Genomic DNA, 8771 nt, shown 5'->3' on the forward strand with positions numbered 1-8771 from the left:
TCTCTTTTTCTTCTTTTTCTCTCATGTACCTCGCCAATCCTTGTTTTTCTTTTAGCCCATAAACCACAATACATTTCTTCCTATCTACTGTGTCCCTGACCCAATTTGCTTTTTCGTTAATCACTTGAATGATTGTGTCTTTTGCATTATCTTGCATTTGCTGCTTGACTATTTCTTTGAAAGCAATTTCTTTATTTTCAATATTTTCTTTCCACTTCTTAATTTCCTGGATACTGTCCCCACCTAAGTTTTCTTCGATCTTTTGTGTCAATTCTTGTAATTTGTTGTTCACTTCCTGCTTTAGATTTTCGCTATTGTTATTATCATTAGTTTTCTTCTCATTCTTATCTAAGACTTCCATTCCTTTCATTATTCTATAGATAGTCAGCAAGTCTCCTCTTTCCCTTCTTTGTTCTAAAGTTGGTAATTCTAGTTTGGACAGTCTTTGCTTCCATTCCTTTCATTATTCTATAGTCAGCAAGTCTCCTCTTTCCCTTCTTTGTTCTAAAGTTGGTAATTCTAGTTTGGACAGTCTTTGCTCATATGTCAGTTGGAAAGAGTTGGTGCTAGTTTTGTTGTTGCTCTTTGTATTCTTTCTAATTTCTTTTATATTCTTTTTGGTTCTGGGTGTCCATAGTGTTGCTGCGTACTCAAGTTTTGGTCTTATTAGTGTAGTTAGAATTTTTTTTATCATTTCCTCATACAAATAAGCAAACGCCACTTTAATTGACCTCAATAAATTGTAGGTTTCTCCGAATATTTTATCAATATGCTTATCCGGTGTCATGTCCTTGTTGATCATCACTTCGAGATCTTTCTCCGAGTTTACTTTTTTCACCTCTTCCTCACCAATTTTGTAATCTTTCGATATTCTGTTTTTACTCTTTCCAAATTCCATTATACTACATTTCTTTGTATTGAATTTTACTTCCCACTTTTGATTCCAATTCCAGATCTTGTCCAAATCCTGTTGCAATGAGTTGCAGTCTTCCCCTGTTTTTACCTTCTTTAGTATCTTTGCATCATCTGCAAAGAAATTCATATAACACTCTACACCTTCATCCATGTCATTAATGTATATGGCAAACATGATCGGGGCCAGTACTGATCCCTGCGAGACACTGCATATCACTTCTTCCCAGTTTGAGAATTTATCTCTAATTACTACTCTCATTTTCCTCCCAATCAGGAAATCTTTCATCCATTCCAATAATTTTGGAATGTGTTTGAGATGAATTGTCTGAGAAGTATAGTAGGGGTTACAAGGTTGGATAGAGTGAGAAACAAGGAGATGAGGAGGAGAGCAGTGGTGGAAAAAGAGATGGGTGATAGAGTTGATGAAAGAGTATTGGGATGGTTTGGACAGATGGAAAGAATGAGTGAAGAAAGATTAGTAAAAGAAGTGTGGAAGACAAAGGTGGATAGATTGAACATGAGAGGACAACCTAGAATAAGATGGTTGGATGGGGTAAAATGGGTGTTGAGCAAGAGAGGGATGTCTGTTGAGGAAAGGCAAATACAGAAGATAGGGGTGAGTGGAGAATGGCTATGTATGGATGATAATATGATGCATGGAAGGGAGTGGGTGGGAGATGGGGGGGATGGGGAGTGGTTATGTGTGAATGATATTTTGATGCAGCCTAAAGGTATTTCTCCCCATCTTCAATATTAGTACTTGAGGGGATGGAGAGAGGGTTGCTGATTAAATGAAGCAACCTTGCTGTGGATGTGCTGTGTCTTGCTGCATTGCTAGTGACCCAGGATAATGGGCGAGATGCAGGGATGGCCTGTCATCCAGGAGGAGCCAAGATGAGAGGGAGGGAGGGAGGGGTGGTGAATGGGAGTGGAATGGGTGGGGATGAAATGGGTGGGAGTGGAATTATGTCTTGAATTTGGATACCTCCCTTGTAAGGAGGAAAAATATGTTGGCATAAGTATGTATGCATTATTATTATTATTGTTTCTATTGTCATAATTTTTGTTATTATAATTATTACCATTATTATTATTTAGTAATAAGCTGAAGTCAAATTGTAAAGAAATTTGCTCCCAGCTGCTGCACAGAAGTTAGAAGAATAGATTGCTTTTATTTTATTAATTTTGCAGTGGAGAAGGTTTCATTCACTCAATCTGTTGCCCCGATTGTCTTTTACAGGAGGCTTGTAACCTCCAGAAAACCAGCCACAGCTATCATTTCGGCCCAAGTCACTCATTGAAAAGATTTTGTGTTGTTGTCTGGAAAGAGTGAGTGTAATATAATATTGTTTCCTTCATCTAGATAAAATTGCTTTGCAGCAGCTATAATAAAAACTAATTATGTAAACTGTAGGGAATAGGTTAAATAAAATAGGCTCAAGACATGTTTAGCCTCTTTGCTTTGGAGGATATTTTCCCTGGCTAAAACAAATACTGAAATTGTAAAACACAAGAAAATTTGTTAGTATTTATCTGATGATTGGTGAAATAGAACCAATGGTGGGTACCTGCAAATGGTGATCCTTTGAGGTGGACATTGAAGAGATTAAATTCCTTGCCACCCATCTTCAAAACCCATCAACACCCTCTCCTCCTTCTGATGGTAGAGCTCCTTGCACTTGCTTTCTGGAATGGGCCCAAGAGCTGTCAACTTCTACAGATTTTCCTCCATTTTTTCACACAAGGAGTTGACAACCAGTGATTGTCCTGCCCCCTCCTTTTGTTACTCCTTCCCTTCCACCATATCCTCATCCCCTACTATAAACAGATACAACTCACTCAATGATAGTTGAATGTTTCTTTCCAAAAAGGTCAATGGAAAGGCACAAAGAACATTATTGGCTATTGTGAAGTTGTGGGTTTCCAGTTCTTTTAAAATGAAGCAACAGTTATTGTTATTATTATAGAAGTTGGTGGAAACCTGGCAACAGCCTCCTGGTGGGACCACAAGTCACTCAAGTCACTTAGGGAAGAGATATTATGTTGTAGGCTAAATGTTTTTTGCAAGAGATTGATTGACCATAGAAGTTGGTGAATCCTGGCCCATTAATATGCTTCGGCATGGCAGAGTAAAATGAGTCTCTGGCCACAGATTTAGACCATAGTTTAATTTTGTGCATGTGATCAGTGATCAAATGAGCATTTGCAAAACCAAATATATGTTATGTAATTAAGCTTTAAAGGATTATGTTCTGTTTTGCATATTTAATTGATATTTCTGTGTTTTTTCTTTCTTTTTCTTTAGTAAAGTTTTATTACATCTGTTATTGTTACCAAAGGGAATTTTACTGTCTTGCCATTGTTAAGTATAGTAGCCCTATTTGCAGTATAGTGTAGTGTCACCTTTTCTTGCCTTCATATCATGTCATATTCAAAGTATTGTTTTCTAGTTTTGGTTATGTTATGCTGTAACCTGAAGGTAATCTGTGCAGTCCAAGTGAAAAAACAGGAGTATTTGCCTGTAATGTGAGTTGTGCAAGCCTGAGCACAAGGGCCAGCAGTACCGTGTTGCCAGTCTGTTTGTTGTTGCTTAAGCTTGAATGTAATCCATATTGTAAAAGTCAGACTGCAACCCCTTCCAATGACAGAGGCCCACCCATGAATGATGCCAAAGCTGCTCGAAAGCAAATTTGCATAGATTGTACAACCATAAATTTGGCAATGTGGGGATAGAGATGAAAGTCTGTTACAGACAAATTACAAAGATGTTGGCCTTGTTGAAAGGCTATGTGTTTTACATTGTAATTGGCAAAGGTGTGAGTGCAAGCCAGAAAGATAATTGTCCTTGTGACAACCTGCATATGTTTTATCTTTTATGCTTACTGGAACTGAAGTGGCTTAAAAGAAATACTGAAGTTAAAAGGCTATGGTAGAATGATTGGTTCTTTGTTAAAACTAATGGAGTCATGCATCTGATACATGTGAATATGAAGATTTGTAAGTAACAATTTAAGCATAATAGAATTATTAGCATCCATGTTGCTTCATTGTAGAAGATGCTTGTATAAATATATTTTTAGAATGTACTGCAAATACTTTATGTGAAATTTACATGTTGACCATTTGGAGCAGCTGGTAGTATGTGTGTGTATATTTACCCAATTGTATTTACCTAATTGTAGTATACAGGAAAAGAACAACACTCACTGGGTCCTGTCTCCTACTCTCCAGCTTATCATTATCTGGCCTGAAGTTCATGTACAGTTCCAATTTGGATTATATCCTTTATTTCTAATGACCATATTTACATTTGAATTCATGTATTATTCCAGCATAGGCTATATCCCATTCTAAAATATTCCAAATATTCATGCATCCATATAGAAAAAGGTTTCTTCATATCCTTTAAAGATGAAGTCTTTCTTAATTTGTTCTCATGACCTCTCCCTCCTGTCCTTAATCAAGATATCTCTTCTGTCAGTATGATCTATGCTCTTTAGTGACCTGAATACTATGATCATAACACCTCTTTCTCTACTATCTTTCAAATTTGGCAGACATAGTGCTTTTGGTTTTTCCTCATATGGTTTATCTTCCAGACTGGGAACCAGTCTGGTTGCTGTACCTTGCATTTTCCTGATCTTGCTTATATCCTTCACTCTGTGTGGGGACCTTACCATTGATGTATGTAACCGGTAATGGTTGTGGTTACATAAGGTGGACGTAATGTGGGCGAGACAAACTCCAAAACTGGAGTTTCTTCTATTTATTTATAACAATTTGAGTATTAACTACAGATAATAAATAGGCACTTTGGCCAAAATACACTAAGTGCCAGGCTTTGACCTCGACACTGTCCTGGGCAGATGTCTGCCCTCTGCCAGGTGCGTGACCTGGGCAGATCAGTCTGGCAGGCACTTGACCTGGCCAGGTCTGGCTGGCAGACTCTTGACCTGCCCAGCTCTGCTGTCTTGGTTACATTACGATCTGCTAATAAAGGGGGTTAGTTGGTTGTCGTTAGTAAAGGTGTTAGTTTCACTATTCTTATGCATTGGAGTCAGTTTTACTTGAGGGGGGTTAGTCGTATGATTGGTGGGTGTGGTTAGACATGGTATGTATATGTTAGCTTATGGGTAATGTAATAGGGGCAGATATAAAAAAGAGGGTTTAATGGGTTTCTCTGGTGACAGTAGTTATCTTCGTGTGATAACCTGTTTGTCTGAATTACTGCTGAGTTAGGTGCTGAGGTCTGGGAAGGCATACATACATACATACATATACCAAGGCTTTTCCCCCCTTACAAGGGGGGTAGCCAAAAAGAAAAAGGCAAAGGCAAAGTCAGCAAATGAGGCAAGTCTTGCTCAGGATGAGTGCCATGTCACATGTCTGTGGATTATGTGTGTGTTTGGTGATGGTTAGACAAGGTTACAATGTGTATTCTAGTCTTGGATGGATGAGGGTATCTATGAGATTTTTAATCATGTCTTCACCCATAAAGTGAAAAACCACTTTCATTTTCTGCAGCAATTCATGTGTCTCCCTCACAATTCTACTGATATATCTGTTAGGTGATAGGTTATCATTTATCAACACTTCTAAATCTTTATCCTCTTTTGCTTTTATAATGGGTTCACTTCTCAAATGAATAATAATGAATAATTTAAATATGCTCTTTTGCTGCTGTTACTTATTTCTAGTACTTTGCATTTTTTATACTGAAATCAATCTTCCATTCTTGGCTACATGCAAAAAATAGTGTCTAGATGTTTTTGCAATAGCCTGTGGTCCTCCTTGTTTTTCATTCTTCTCATGATTTTTGCATCATCTTTAAACATATTGACATAGCATATTTTATCTTCCATCATGTCTTTGACATAGATAAGAAATGTTATTGGTCTAAGCACTGAACCTTGTGGATCTCTGCTCACTACTTGTCTCCATCTCAACATATTTATTTTTACTCCAGTCTTCAAGCACCTTCCTAAAAAAAAAATATATATATATATATATATATATATATATATATATATATATATATATATATATATATATATATATATATATATATCTGAGTATTTTCCCTCTTAGTCCTCTAGTATGTTCCAATTTCCTCATATATTGATTACAAGGTACTTTATCAAAAGTCTTCTTTTGGTCAAGGTATACACAATCCACCCAGTCCTCTCTTGCAGTACATCAGTCACTCAAGTAAAAATTTAAAGGTTCAACACACATGACATAGATCTGAAGCCAAACTAGCTGTATGCTAGAGTGCTCATCTCTTCAAGACACTTGGTACATCAATCTTTTACATAATTTCAGTATTGTGCTAGTTGGTGATACAGGCTTATAATTAAGTGGTGTCACCTTACTTCCACCTTTGTGAATTGGTACAACCACATTAGCCCTTTTCCAATCTTAAACATATAATATGACCATGAATCTTGTCTGCCAGTTGTTAAGTATCCTGTTTGAGATCCCATCAGGTCCTGAAGCTTTTCTAGCATCCAATGATCCAAAAAATTGAACACTCCCCTCACTACATTTATATCTTCTAAACCTGAACTCTTGTTCACTTCACTTTCCTCTATAAAAAAAAAAAAAAAAAAAAAAAAAACTGAAGACAGATTGGAAACCTTCAGTCATTATTCATTATTTCTTTCTGCATTTACCTAGTTGTATTTATTTAGTTATATTTTACAGGAAGGGGAGCTATGCTCATGGTGTCCTGTCTCCATATCTAGTTTTATCTAGACTGTTTTTAAATTCTTGTATCATTTTTGTATACACCACATTCTCATCTAACCTGTTCCAAACGTCTGTTATCCTGTGGGGAAAGCTGTTCTTTTCAGGTTTCTTCCATAATTGTCTTTCTTGATTTTCTTTCCATGAGTGTGTGTATTTACCTAGTTGTATTTACCTAGTTGTATTTTACGGGAAGGGGAGCTATGCTCGTGGTGTCCCGTCTTCATATCTCATTTTATCTAAACTTTTTAAATTCATGTATTGTTTTTGCACACACCACTTTCTCATCTAACTTGTTCCAACTGTCTATTACTCTGTGAGGAAAGCTGTTCTTTTTCAGATCTCTTCTATAGCTGTCTTTCTTGATTTTCTTTCCGTGTCCTCTTGTATTTCTGTCATCCCATTTTATCAGATTCTCTCTATCGTAATTTCTATGCCTTTCATGATTCTGTAAATAGCTATCAAATCTCCTCTCTCTCTTCTTTGCTCTAGTGTCTGTAGTTCAAGTTTTGCTAGTCTCTCTTCATATGATAGTTTTGAGAGTGTTGGTGCCAATTTTGTAATTGCTCTTTGTATTCTTTCAAGTTTTTTTATACATTTTTTTTTGTACTTGGTGACCATATCGTTGCTGCATATTCCAATCTTGGTCTTATCAGGGTGATTAGAATTTTCTTCACCATTTCTTCATCCAGGTATGTAAATGCCACTTTGATTGTTCTTATTAAATTATAAGTTTCTCCAAAAATCTTATTTATATGTTTCTCAGGTGACATATTATTCATAACAATGACTCCCAGGTCCTTCTCATTTCTACTTTTTTTTATTCCTTCTTCTCCCAATTTATATGATCCTGTTATTCTGTTTTTGCTTTTTCCAAATTCCATTATACTACACTTTTATGGTATTGAACTCCATCTCCCACTTCCTACTCCATTCCCATACTTTATTGAGATCACTCTGTAGTGATTCACAATCTTCTTCCGTGTTCAGTCTTTTCAGTAGTTTTGCATCATCTGCAAAGAAGCTCATTTAGCTTTCAGTTCCTTCATCCATATCATTAATATATATAGCAAACATTATTGGGGCCAGAACTGTTCCTTGCGGAACACCGCTTATTACTTCATCCCATTTTGAGTGTTTGTCTCTTATCACTACTCTCATTTTCCTTTCTTGCAAAAAAGTCTTCCATCCAGTTAAGCAGTTTGCCCTGTATTCCTCCTTCAGTTTGTAATTTCTTAAGCAACTTCTTATGTGGTACTTTGTCAAAAGCTTTTTTTAGGTCTAGAAATGCACAATCAGCCCATCCATCTCTTTCTTGTATTATATCTATTAGCCTTGAATAGAAACATATTAAATTGGTGACGCATGATCATCCTTGTCTGAATCCAAATTGCCTTGGATTTAGCACGTTGTTTTTTTTTTTCTAAATATTTTACCCATCTTTCACATATTTTTGCTATTGTACTTGTTAGAGAGACTGGTCTATAGTTGGTAGGGTCTTCTTTATTTCCTCCTTTATATATAGGTACTATATTTGCTTTTTTCCAATCTTCTGGAACTTTTCCTTCTTTCAAGGAACTGTTTATTATGCTATGTATTTTGTCTGCCAGTTCATTCCTGCATTCTTTCAAAATTCAGTTTGCTATTTCATCTGGTCCATGCGATTTTCTGACATTAAGATTACTCAAGTGTTTCATTATTTCATTCTTTGTTACTTCTATTTCTTTCATAGCAGGGACTTTCTCTTTCCATTCGATCTCTTCAGGTTGTATGTTCTCCCTTGTAAACACTGATTTAAAATGCTTGTTCATAATTTCCGCCATTTCAATTTCCTCTGTGTATTCAACTTCTCCTTGTCTTAATTTCTCCAAGTCTTGTTTGTTTTTCAGTTTGTTGTTTACAAATCTGTATAATAGTTTTGGTTGATCTTTACACTTTTCTATGACATCTTTTTCATATTTTCTCTTTTCCTCTCTGCACGTTTGTACATATTCATTTCTATAACAAGTATATATTTTCCATTTTTCAGGCCTTCTGTATTTTTTCCATCTGGTCCAAGCTTTGTCTCTTTTGTCTTTTAACTCCCTACAACTTTTATTGTACCAGCATTT

The sequence above is a fragment of the Oratosquilla oratoria genome, chromosome 24, assembly GCF_046742065.1.
Source record: "Oratosquilla oratoria isolate Oo_2021 chromosome 24, ASM4674206v1, whole genome shotgun sequence".
Taxonomy (NCBI): Eukaryota; Metazoa; Arthropoda; class Malacostraca; order Stomatopoda; family Squillidae; genus Oratosquilla; species Oratosquilla oratoria.